At 39.6% G+C, this 12,295-nt stretch overlaps 1 long non-coding RNA gene across 2 annotated transcripts; it reads right to left on the reverse strand.

Moving 5' to 3' along the window:
• Positions 1–744: 744 nt before the first annotated feature.
• LOC310886058 lies at positions 745–12,074 on the reverse strand. Of its 2 annotated transcripts, XR_014575096.1 has the most exons (5): positions 10,701–12,074; positions 9,918–10,056; positions 7,972–8,169; positions 2,928–3,889; positions 745–2,254 (listed from the first exon to the last, which is right to left on the reverse strand). It is a non-coding gene; the product is annotated as an uncharacterized lncRNA (long non-coding RNA). The 2 variants fall into 2 exon arrangements; XR_014575095.1 differs by lacking the exon at positions 9,918–10,056.
• Between the last annotated feature and the right edge of the window lie 221 nt (positions 12,075–12,295).

Below are 12,295 nucleotides of genomic sequence, written 5' to 3' on the forward strand. Positions count from 1 at the left end.
AGCAGGCTAGGGGTGCAGCAGGAGCTGGGAGGGGACAGACCCAGGACAGCTGACCCAAACTGGCCAAAGGGGTATTCCATACCATCTGATGTCATGCTAAACAATATATAGGGGTGGCTGGCCGGGGTGGGGGGCCGGCTGCTCGGGGATAGGCTGGGCATTGGTCAGCGGGTGGTGAGCGATTGCATTGCGCATCACTTGTTTTTTACACATTATTATTATTAATACTATTATCATTATCACTATTGTTATTATTGTTGTTATTATATTCCTGTCTTAATAAACTGTCTTTATCTCAACTCACCGGCTTCACTTTCCCGTTTCTCTCCCCCATCCCAGAGAGGGAGGGGGGAGGGTGAGCGAACGGCTGTGTGGTGTTTAGCTGCCAGCCGGGTTAAACCACAACAGTATGGACTCCAGATCTGTTTTGTGCCTTGAAGACAGACCTTTTCCCCGGTATTATTCAATGTACTGAGATTAGTGGAAATCTTTGTGACTTCTTTCTTTCACTTGTTATGACTACAATTGTCAGTTGGTAAACAGACTTGTGGCTGCATGTAACTGGCAATTCTCGGTCAGTTAGTGCAGATGCTATTTCCTGATATAGTGAAGAACTGTTGATTGTTATCATCTTTCCCTTTGTTACAAACAAAAGTTTTAAACTGTTTCAAACTTCTGGACTACTGAATCTATTTTAAAAACCGCTTATTTAATCCTGAAAACATCAGGGAACGCTACCAGTGATAAAGTCCTGCTGTTAAAATAAATATTGTATTCTAGTTTCCAATCTGTATTTATTTTTAACGCAAACTGCTAAGGACTTGTTCAACAGTGGGAGTCTATTTATCTGCACAATACATATTCTTGTTTACAAATTATCACTCGTTAACTGTTATGCCTGCATATGAACAGACAAAAGAGAAAGCTGTACTGAAACTGTACGGATCTAACAGGGGAACATTCTTGACACAACAGGTTATGATTTTTTTAACAGATCATTTTATGAATTGCCAAGTGATGACAATGGTCAGAATTTTAATAAGGTTTATAACCAGCTCTGCTGCACTCTCTGGTTTTAAGAAATACAGTGAATTGATTCACATAAATAATACAAAATCCTAGACAGGTTAATTCTCACAATAATGCAGTTATGCCAGAAGAAAGAGAGAAGAACTGGAGCTTCCTTCCAGCGTGCAAGGAACCACTGAAGATAAATAACACATTTTAGCAGGAGCTGCTATACCCATGTCAACCTTTTATTGGTAATGAAATTTTTGGAATTGGATTTCCCAGCATGTTCACTATTGACAACGTTCTGTTGCCTTTAGAATCAATGTTTGATTTGCTCAACTCAGCCAACATTTCACCTATATTAAACAACAGGATTTTGTTGTTGTTGTTGTTTTGTTTTTTTCTGGCTTTTTTTTTTTAAAAAAAAAAACTTTCTCTGAAGGCACCTGGACCCAGACACAGCACCATCATTACCTTTCATCACCGTGATACTAATCCCTTCCACTGGCACCTTTAACTGGATGATTCTGATGACTACCAGTAAAATGTAATTCCTCATTTCATTCAAATTGCATGGCTCAAATTCTGGCTTAAGATTAAAGGTCTGATCCTAAGCTCAGAGGCAGAAATTGAATAATGTCAGTTCTGCAACTGGAAAGCACATTTTAATGTATATATATGCATCGCTTTTCATCATGTATTTTGCTAAGTTCACTGGTGTCTTATTTTTGCATAGGATTAAATGCTCTGCAAGGCATTGCTGATTTTATAGTAAACACTGTCCATTTTCATACATCATTTTTTCATCACCACTAAACAAAACTTAAGTCTGAAGCGAGCGGTAGTGAAATTTTCTGTTGGAGTAGCAAACACCATTTCAAATTTTACATCAAATATATATTGTTTATTTTTATTTTTTACTTATTATATGTAGCTTTTTTTGTTTATATTGCAATAAGTCAGAAAACAAGTCTTCTGTTTGCCCATAGGATTGTTTTCTGTAAGTATACCAGGGGAAAATATACATAATCTTCTAATCTTGCTCTGAGCAAGCACTTTGTAGCCCAGTTTTGTATGATACAGTAAATATATCTTGAAAGGAGCATCTGAATGAATTTGTATAAATGGCCAACCTCACCATGAACTGTAATGTGACAGGGTTATGATCTTCAAATCTTGTACTTCCCTTCCTCCAAGCACTGCTAGCCTGAGCTCCTTGTCATGTCTGAAGTGATAGATGGAGCTGGAAAACAAGATCAGAGTAATTTCTGTATCAGCTACCCCGTTTAACATAGAAGGAGACGCTCTTAAATGACAAAGAAATAAATGTACATCAAATTTATGTCCCTCGGGTGCTAGTTCAGTCAATGACTTCTAGTAGAGATATTTTGTCTATACGGGGAGGGCATTTACTATTTTAAGTTATTCTTTGAGGAGGTTTGAGTCTGCTAAGCAGCAGATCATCTGCTTTCTGAAAAACAAAAACGACAACAACAACAAAAAAAACAGCTTTGTTGAAAATCCTCTCTATTTCTTTTTTTGGCCAGTTCTCCCAGACACTTTAATAAGTGGATTTATTTCTGTTTAGACATCTTATGTTAATAATTACATCACGTTAAGAACATAAGTGCCTGTTAAAAACAACTACCACCACCCTGTAGTCATTGGCCCATCCATTACAGTTTTCAGCTGTGTTAATACAGCAGCGCAGAACATTGCTGTAGAGCTGAACATTGCTGTGTAAGGGAGCAGATGGGAGCTCAGTGCCGCGCATTTGCTGTTCTTAAGTGGATTTTTAAGATCGATCTGCTCTCTCTGGGGGAAATTTGCCAATGACCCAAATAAACGCAAAGCCTGTATCCAACAAGACCCTGTGCCAAGAACACAGACCGGAGGGGCAGACCTTTTCTCCTCACCTTTCCAGCTATCTGAGGATGGGATCCTTTCAGTTCACTGTTGTAGAGGCTGGAGGCCTGGCAGGTGCTCCCCAGCCCTCCTGTGTGAGCATCACTCACCACCTAACAAGCTGAACTCACAAGCTGCTGCTCTTCTCTATTTTAGGTGAACTAGCTTTGGTTGTCAGGGGACAGAAGTGATGAAGATCTGTTGGTTGTTGCACTCCCAGACTGCCTGAAGTACTTTCGCCATTTTCACTTCCTTCCCTCATAAGCAGATCTGATCCAAATCTCTTCTAATGATCTGATCCAAATCTCTCCATAGAACAAAGATCAGGGAAAGTTGCAGCAAAGTATCCATCTCACCTAATAACCACCTTCCCTGTGACCTTAACAACATATAAACCAGTGACGAGGAGGTGAAAACTTGTCATTCCTCTTGACTCATCCCACATTCCTAGATTCTTTTCCAGTTTTATTAATTGAACAGATGTCTTCATACAGATTAATTTGAAGAGAGGTTTGCTTTACTGTTTCTTCTGCCTTGATTAGCATTTGAGAGAAGACATTTGATGATAAAGTGTTATTAAGTCCATCACAGAATATTCAAAATCTGGCATCTTCTAAGGTGTCAATTAGATGGGAAATGACTTCTGAGCATACTGTAATAGACAACGCGTATCTAATATTAACGTGATATGGCTGTAGATATCACATCCCTTTCTGGCACCTATCAGCATACCTCTTTTAACGCCAATGAAGCTGCATGAATTCAGCCAGAACAAAATTTGGCCTCAGGACATAAAGCCGAGGCTCTCTCCAGACTGCTATTTCAAGAATGAAAACTGATGCTCAGGCCAGTCCCCCACACCTCCCAATGGCTGTGCTTCACACGTGCAACAGTGTGCCAACACCTCCATGGCTTCCACAATTCCCCGTGTGCAGAGATGGCCGCTCAGCTAACCTGTGACCAAAGGAGCACCCTGTCCGGGAACACAGAAGACAAAGAGGAAGTAGCAGCACTGAACTCTGCACCTAGAAGCCTCAGTTCCCGAAGAACTGCCCAGCTGTACATGAGGGCTCTGGCAGGGGACTGATCTGAGGACCTTGCACAGCCTGGGAGCGCACACCAAGCAGAACATGGGTAGCTCCCACCTTCTGGCAAAACACAGCCACGAGCACTTTGAGTATTACTGCTGTCTGCAGCACCCCTGAACGGCATCCAAAGATAGTGGTGAAACTCATCTGCTTTATGTGTTTCATTCATTGCTTTAAGAATTGTCAGTGGACTTCACACCTGCTTTTTCTCTATAAATATTTTACTTCCAGGAATGCCAAGTTGTTTGTTTTTCTTGACTGTAATAGTGTTCTTCTAGCATCTTTTTGAGCAAAATTACATAGGTACAGACTATTTTAGATGATCACAGCTATATAAATATTGATTCAGAAATGCTGTGCAAGAAATACTGGTGCAAAGCTTTGCTGGATGATGCAAGTGTGCTCTATCAGCTGGTTGTACCTTTTATGCTTTAAAAAAACACTACAGATAAAAATGAGTCAGTGCAAACACATAAGGCATTAAAGCAGTTACCATAGCACAGAACAATGGAAAAGCAAAAAAGCAATTATCAGGTTGCTTGTTTTGGCACATGCTTGAGAAACGTCTAATGCTATCATATCACAAAATTACAAGTAGCAAAACCCCACACCAAATGAAAACACCAGAAATATCTAGCATCAGTTCCAATAACGGCTGCTGCTGTGCAAACACATACATGCAGAAACACACAAATTATTTAAGCAACATTACCTTCGAGTATAAGATGCTTACATTTCTCACTACAGGCACACCAGAACATTGCTGTCATAAAATACCCTGCACCTATCAATTCCTTCTTACCAGTTGGGCAGTTTATCGAACCAGTGTTGTGCAGGCCACCTTCATTTTGAGGGAGCTACTCATTTCTGCCTTTTTACGTTTCTGCCTGTGACAGGAGTAGCAAAACATCTTTCACCAAAAACTGTAGCTATTCCATACTGGAAGAACAAAGTACTTTCCTCTTCTGTAGGTGAAAATTTTGTTTATTTTATTACTGGACGTGTATACTGGTAGTAGTTTAAGATACTATTTTGCTCCTAAAGTTGCTTCTAAGTTTGAAAACTGTTACACCAACACTAAAAATTCATGAAACATCAGCTACAGAATTGTCGGCAATAAATGCAGAAGCCAATGGCGCTTTAAAATTACCTTCATGAATTATCTGTGTATATCTTCTAATTTTTATTTATTTTTTAATATGCAGATTCTCTAAATCTGTTATGCTTCCCATTTGGGACTAGAAGTCGACACAGATATTCAAACTCAGCCAAAGCTCTCTGGCAAACCAAGAGAGAATAAACAGTAATTGGCTTCCAGTCATCCAGAATCACTGGGCTCGGCTGGCAAGGAAGCTGTGCCTGCAGGTTGCCCTACTTCCCTGCCTCGGCCTCTTTTCCACATGCACTAGGAAGTCTCAGGAGGAGAGCAAAGACAGCCAGGAAAGGACAAGCACTAAAGCATTATAGTTACATATCCTGCTCCTTTTGTTTTCTGTAAGCTACAGAGGAATGAGACATGGGTTGGATGGTAGGAGTGAAAAATCAGGGCTGGGGGGAAAACGATGGAGAAACGAGGGAAGTCAGAAGACATAAGAATGGAATAAAGAAATTGGGAAATTAGGTGCATGGAAGTTCTTTGAAAATCTCCCTGTTGCTTTCCTTAAATATATATATATATATATAAATAATAAAAAAATATACTGGCATTAAAATGAAGTTGGTGATAATCTCTTTAAACAAACAAAAACATTTTGAAAAAGTTACTGCTATGTATAATTATAAATGGGTGCCAGACCCAGATCTAGACCTTGTAACTCACACACTGACCTTGGCCAAATCAATTCATCCATTTCTTCCTCCATTTGTTTTAAGTAGGAAGTAAGGATAAAGACATTTACTTCACAACATTGTAGTCAAAAGGTTTACAAAACATTTGGAGATCTCAGTGGTAAGTCAGCACATAAAAGCATAATATTTTTAGTGCAACAGACAAGTACAGTTTATCACCTGCTGGATGAGTTGGAGTGCAGAGGATTAAAGAAAGTGCATAAAAAGTCTTCCTGTCCATAAGCAAATACAAATGTCTATGCAAATACATCAACCTACAGTCTCCTCATGCCTCAGCTACGTAAGGCATGCAACCAAGCCACCACTCTGAGCTGAATGCTTCTAACTTATTAATTCCTCACAGACAAGATAAGGAGATAGAAAGCCTCTGAAGCATGCACATTTCATTGTTTTTAAGCTCTTTTAACCCTGCATAGTCATGCCAGGTATTTGAAGCACCCTGTCACCACCCAAATGTCAGACAGCAGTCTCCTAATTTTGCTGTTTTACCTCTATTCAATTTGTCTTGAGCAGAGGAACAGCTCTGCTCTGACAGCCAGCTAAACAACTCAGTGGTGAAGAAAGGGAAGAAAATTCCCTAGACAAGGCTCCATGGTTCAGTAGCGGAAGAAAATGGACAGAAGTGAGGGCAGCCTTGCGAATCAGTGGTAGACAACAGGACAGGTACTTAAAAGAGTGAGACCTTTTTAACTCTTGCCAGAAATGAGCTTGCAGAGACACCCAGCTTTTTCAGACTAGCTGGGAGTGTAGTGGGTCTGCCATCCAGTTATGGGCAGCCAGTTGTCCCAGGCACACCAAAGCCCTTTCAAAGGCAGGAGAAACCATTTTCCGTCCCCTGTTCCCTCACAATATCTTCAGAGAAGCTCCAAAACTTTGGGGGAATCTTCACTCTTTCTCGATATCGTTTGTTAATCAGTAAAGCTATTTAAAGAAATTCTCACTCAAGTTGCAGCTTGATTCTGGGAATGTCTTATACGAAAGAAACAGGAATTTGTTGCTGACAGCCAATGAGACCATGTAATAGGCAGAATCCTTTCCTCATCTGCACCGTTATCGCACAGCTCAAGTAAGAAGTTCAGCGAAAAAGCTTCTGATTTACAACAGCTAGGAACAGAACCAGGCAAACGTATTAACAGGATGCCACACTGACCGCTAAGTGCAGCTAACAGAGCAGCTTGGCTGGATGGACACTAAGCAGGGGTAAATCACATTCAGGTTCTGGACCTCAACAGAAAAACACCCTGATCCGCTCCATGACTTTTCCCCATCAGGTGTAGTTGTAGATGAATTTCACTGAGTCTCACTAATGCCAGTGAGCTGCTCCCAAGTAAAGTTAGTGACAGTTTTAGAGGGTTGTTGCTCCCCCCCCTTAAGTTCCTTGTGTCTGCCTGCTTTTCAAGGGCAGCTACCTTAGGAGTTCAACAGCTACCGCTAAGACGAAGTGGTTGTTGAGTAGAAAGACTGAAGAGAGAGGTACTGCTTACCGAAATGCAATCAATTCTGGTGAATCAATGCTACCAGAATAAAATACTGAGTTGTAATTAGACATGCTCACTTCAGAATGGCAGATCAAGTGATGGTTACACTTGTTAGGTTCATGCTTTGGATAATCAGACCATTTTAAGTTGTGCCAGAAGAGAGTATATAAAGGCAGTCACCTGCCAATTAACGCAAGGCAGAGAGGAAGTAAAACTTGACTGAAATCTCATTATAAACAACCAAATTTGTAAGTGCCTTACTGTCCCCAGTAAGGAAGGAAAAGGAGTAGAAAAGAAAAAAATGTATGTTTCCAGGCACATCATAAGCTGCTGAAAACATAATAATGCTTCCCTGACGCCACTGCATCCTGGAAGGATTTGTATTTCTATCATTCTGTCAAATAGAAATCAAACGCTCAACATCACTTTGATTGAAAACAGTTCAGTACTCCAAAGAGGGCAAAATTTTAACACAAAAAAATGCAGTAAAAGCACAGAGGAACGCAGAGAAGGAAGCAGCTGCTTGACAAGATAACTAAAGGGTGCCAAAACACAGACAAAGTCTCATGGATAGACTAACTGGGGCACATACTGAGAAGCTCTTCAGCAAGTTTACATCAGCAGAGCTTCACAAGTCTTACCTTCCAACTGCGCAGTCCCATCCACCAGCTGATCACCAGCTTCTTGTAATTGTGAGAGGCAGAGGTTACTGATTCAGCTGTCACTTTCTCAGAATAGACATCTTTCTTTCCAATAAGTGGGGGTTATGTGAATATTTAAAAATAGGTAGCAGATGGACATGCCATTGCATATGGCCTCCCTTCATGCAACATTTCTCTCTGCAGAAAAAAAACAGTGATAGGAGATATAGCAGTACATTTGTCCTCCACTGAAAAAAGCCAGGGCTCTTAAATAGCAAAAGTTACTTCTGGAAAGGTAGTCTTCTAAGCCTTGTACTTATTATTTAAAAAAAAAAAAAAAAAAGTGTTATAATCTTCCCTTGTGGAAATTGTATATATACAACTTATATGCATCTGCGAGAGTGCCTTCAGGGTCAGCAGAGTACATTGGAAAGTTTTCTGAAATCAGCCAAAGCAGAGTTCACAACAGAGAAGAAATTTACAAAACATAGCCCAGGAATACTATCGGGAGCCTCAGTGCTGTTTTCCCTACCAAATATTCGCTGCCACAGGTGATGAAAGCCACACAGCCTGTTTTTTCTCTGCTGAGTAAGACATACCAAGAGATCAAGGAGTGCTCCAAAAAAGACTGACTCCAGCTCCCAAAATATGAGCAGTGACCTAACTAGGAGTTATTCCCTCTGATAAGGCCCAAGTAGTCAGTGCAAACACAGTATCTTTAAATCTCTTTGTCTAGTACTGTGTAATGACTCAACTCTCTTCTTTGCTTGTGTCCTAAAGATGAACCTGACCAGGATAATTGACTCTCAATCTTCCTGATATAGCTACTGAAAATAACTTCATCTAACATAATCTCTTTATTACTACTGTAAAACACTTCTCTCTTACTTCGGGTCACAGGCAGAAGGATAAGGTGGTTGAACGCCTAAGCTGGTCCCACGAACACAAAACTCCAGCAAACATTATTAGAGCTTCATATATAATCAGCACTCTTCTCAGCTGCAAGGAAATCTGATTTACATCAAGCTGCTGCTGCAGCAAAGGCAGGAAAGGTCCTGCAGAGATGCATAGCTGCAATAAATCCAGACACCATTTCAGGAATTAAACTGAGGGTCACATTCTGCTCCTGGTTATGCTGGAGTAATGGCCCTGCAATCAATGGAATTACTCTTGATTTATATCATACCTGGTAGCAAAATCTCGCCATCAGCCTCCAGAACCAGGCTCCGTTCTCTAGAGAACTTTGAAATATTTCTAAGCCTGTTGTTTTTAATATTCCAGTTACAAATAACAGCATGCAGGCTTTTGGAAGCAAAATACTTCTTCCACCAAACACACCTTTAATACCCAGTGAGGGTATTAAAAGTAGATTTCCATGTGTGGTTCTCAAGAACATCCAAAAGGACGCTAAAAATAAGTATAATAAATAAGAAAATAAAAACACAATCTCCGTAAGTTTGATGGGCCATAAACCATATGTTTTTCAGATAATTAGTCAACCTTGATCGCTGCAGTTGGAACAAAACAACAACAGCAACAAAAACACTAAAGCCCACATCACTTTATCATCAACATAAGCACTTTGGATTGACTATGAAGTGTCCAGGGTTACAGGGGTGTAAGGAGACAGAATAGTGGAGCATCTCAAATGCTGATCTCATCTTGTATGTTAATTCCTATGCTCAATTTATAGCCTGAAGTAACAAACAAGAGCTGCTTGTGGAAATAGCAAGCCCCATCTCTTCTCTTACAGCAACACTGCTGGTTGCCATCTATTTATTACAATAACTAGCACCTTACAAATGCATTAATTAGATTCAGGCAAAAATCACTAGACACGGCTATTAAAACAAAAACCAGCACACACACAGTGATCAAGAAAAAAAAAAAAAACACGTCTAAACTAAACTTTCATGTGGATGTGTAAAATGAGAAGAAAAACAAACTTCTTTCTGGAGAGCAGTGGTGCAGAGAAGAGGAGTTTTTATGTCTGCAGCCCAGCCTGACCTCCTGCTTTCCAGGAAGAGGAGACAGGTGCATGTTCTGCATTGGTGCTGGGAACTGAAACACTCTTATAGGGTCTGCCTGCAGCAAAACAAGATGAAAGCTACATTAAAATTGATTCAAGCCATTTTGTCTAACTAATATGACCACTTCTCATTTCTTAGCCAGAGCCCAAATGAAAGTGCTGTATCACGTTGCTCTGGTTGCATGCATGCCTTTGTGGAAAAGACAAACTTCCTTGTCTCCAGCCACTGTAACCTGCTAAATTCTACCCTGAGAGGTAACTCACCTTTAGCCATTTAGGGCTTATGACGATAAGCTTCATCTTCTAATCATAGATAAAACAATCCCAAAGTTAGACAAACAAGTGAACAAACAACAACAGCAGCTCTGAGGTCAGAGCACATCAATAAACAAGGGAAAAGAAAGCCACAGAAAGAGTGACTCATTTCACGTCGACTTTTCCAGTGAAGAGCATATCTCCAGGTGATGTTGGACTGTCTCTAATATTGATTTGTGCTGGATGTTTTGATCTTACCCCATTACTCAGTTGAAAAAATGCCTGCATTTCTATTAGAGACTCTGCAAAGCAAGAGACCTCTATTTGGATGTGGGATTTAAAGCAACATCGTGTTACCAATCATGATGCAATTAAAATAATTCATCATAAGTGACCATCAGGATTTCATTGCAGAAGACTGTGAAATAAAAATAGAAGTACTTACATGCAGGCACTAGAGAATTGCTGTGCCAGGACACACACACTTCAGACAACAGTGTGTTTTAATCAATATTTAATATTAACATTTTAATGGTAAATATTTTTTACGCAAATGTAGGCCTAGTGCTGAGAAGAGATGTATGAAACCCACTAGATACTACAGCAGGGGTTCAATCAGAAGGGGACAAAGCTAAACTACACAACTTTATTCCTATAATAAGACATTAGTTGATGCAATATAAAGCAAAAAAAAAAAAAAGGAAAGAAAGAAAAAAGTATTCAAAATACAGACTGCATATAGACTGAAAAAGCAAAGATCTGGATATACTTTATATTAAATGAAAATAATTTATCCTAAAGACATCCTCTCCACAAAAATATTCAATGATGAAACAAGGCATAAAAAACTAAAGTCACAGAACAGGAATGATTGTAACAGCAATGGCCTCAGATTATTGGCTAAAATCAACCTGAAGGAGAGTATCACCCTGACAATGAAATTTACATGGTATATAGAGATTAAAGAGATTAAATGGCAAATTTGGGCTTCTTTTTTCGACCACCTTCCTACCCCAGCATAAATACAGCAACAGGACTGACTCCTTTGCAGTTGTTCTGCATTTACTATCACGTAAATGGAGGCAAAGCCTGAGCCCCGTAGAACAGGATTTCTTTTCAGGTGCTGCGAAAAGGAGGCAGTGCTACTTCTTGGAAGCCCCCCATCATAACAGAGCTATCCAGTGCAAAGGCAGGGACGGATGAGAGCCTAATGGACCACAGCTGCTCTAAGTGGGAGAAGAGTAGGAAAATAAACTACAGGCCAATTTAAATTAGAAAAAGACAATTAGAGACTTTTTTCACTACCACTAAGCAGATATTTGAATGGAAGAGGAGGATGCTTTAGCTGACATTCTGCAAAATCTGTCTCCCAACTTTTATATGCCCAATTCCAGAAAGATTACTGCAAAAATATCAGTTACTGAGCATACCCAGATGTGTTGTCTGATTAAAAATAAAAAATCAGAACCAAGCTAGGGAAGCTTTATTTCTACTGTGATAATAATTGTCATTAACAAAACATGAAGAGAGGGAGTAGGTATAGACAGAAAATAAAAGCAACACAAAAGAAGAAAGATAGAAAAAAATCACGAGTAAAGAAAATTCATACAAAACCTAATGGGAAAAATACCTGATAGGGCAGACGACTTCATGCATTTCAGCAACCAGGTTTCAAGAAATATTTGTTATCTACAAATAGGAACCTTTCCAACTACAGAGTTTCAAGGACAAAGTACAACTATCATGATGCCAAAACTGACTTTTATTATCTTAATAATATCCAGTATCTTAATCCATCTAAGGTAACGAGATACAAAAACACAACCTTATATTGATCCATACAAGGCAAAATTTATGTTTATTGGCTACCTGGCTGTCAAGCTCTTTCTTCTGACCTTTTTGATCATGGAAAAGTACAACTGTCTCTCACATCCAGTACTTTCTTATCCTGTGACTTCCACATAGCCTACAGATAAATTGATCTAAGATGCTTAAAGCAATTGCTTATAGCTGCCAAGCTACTACTTATAATCTTATACC

The sequence above is a fragment of the Anser anser genome (assembly GCF_964211835.1).
Source record: "Anser anser genome assembly, chromosome: 1".
In the NCBI taxonomy this organism is placed as follows: domain Eukaryota; kingdom Metazoa; phylum Chordata; class Aves; order Anseriformes; family Anatidae; genus Anser; species Anser anser.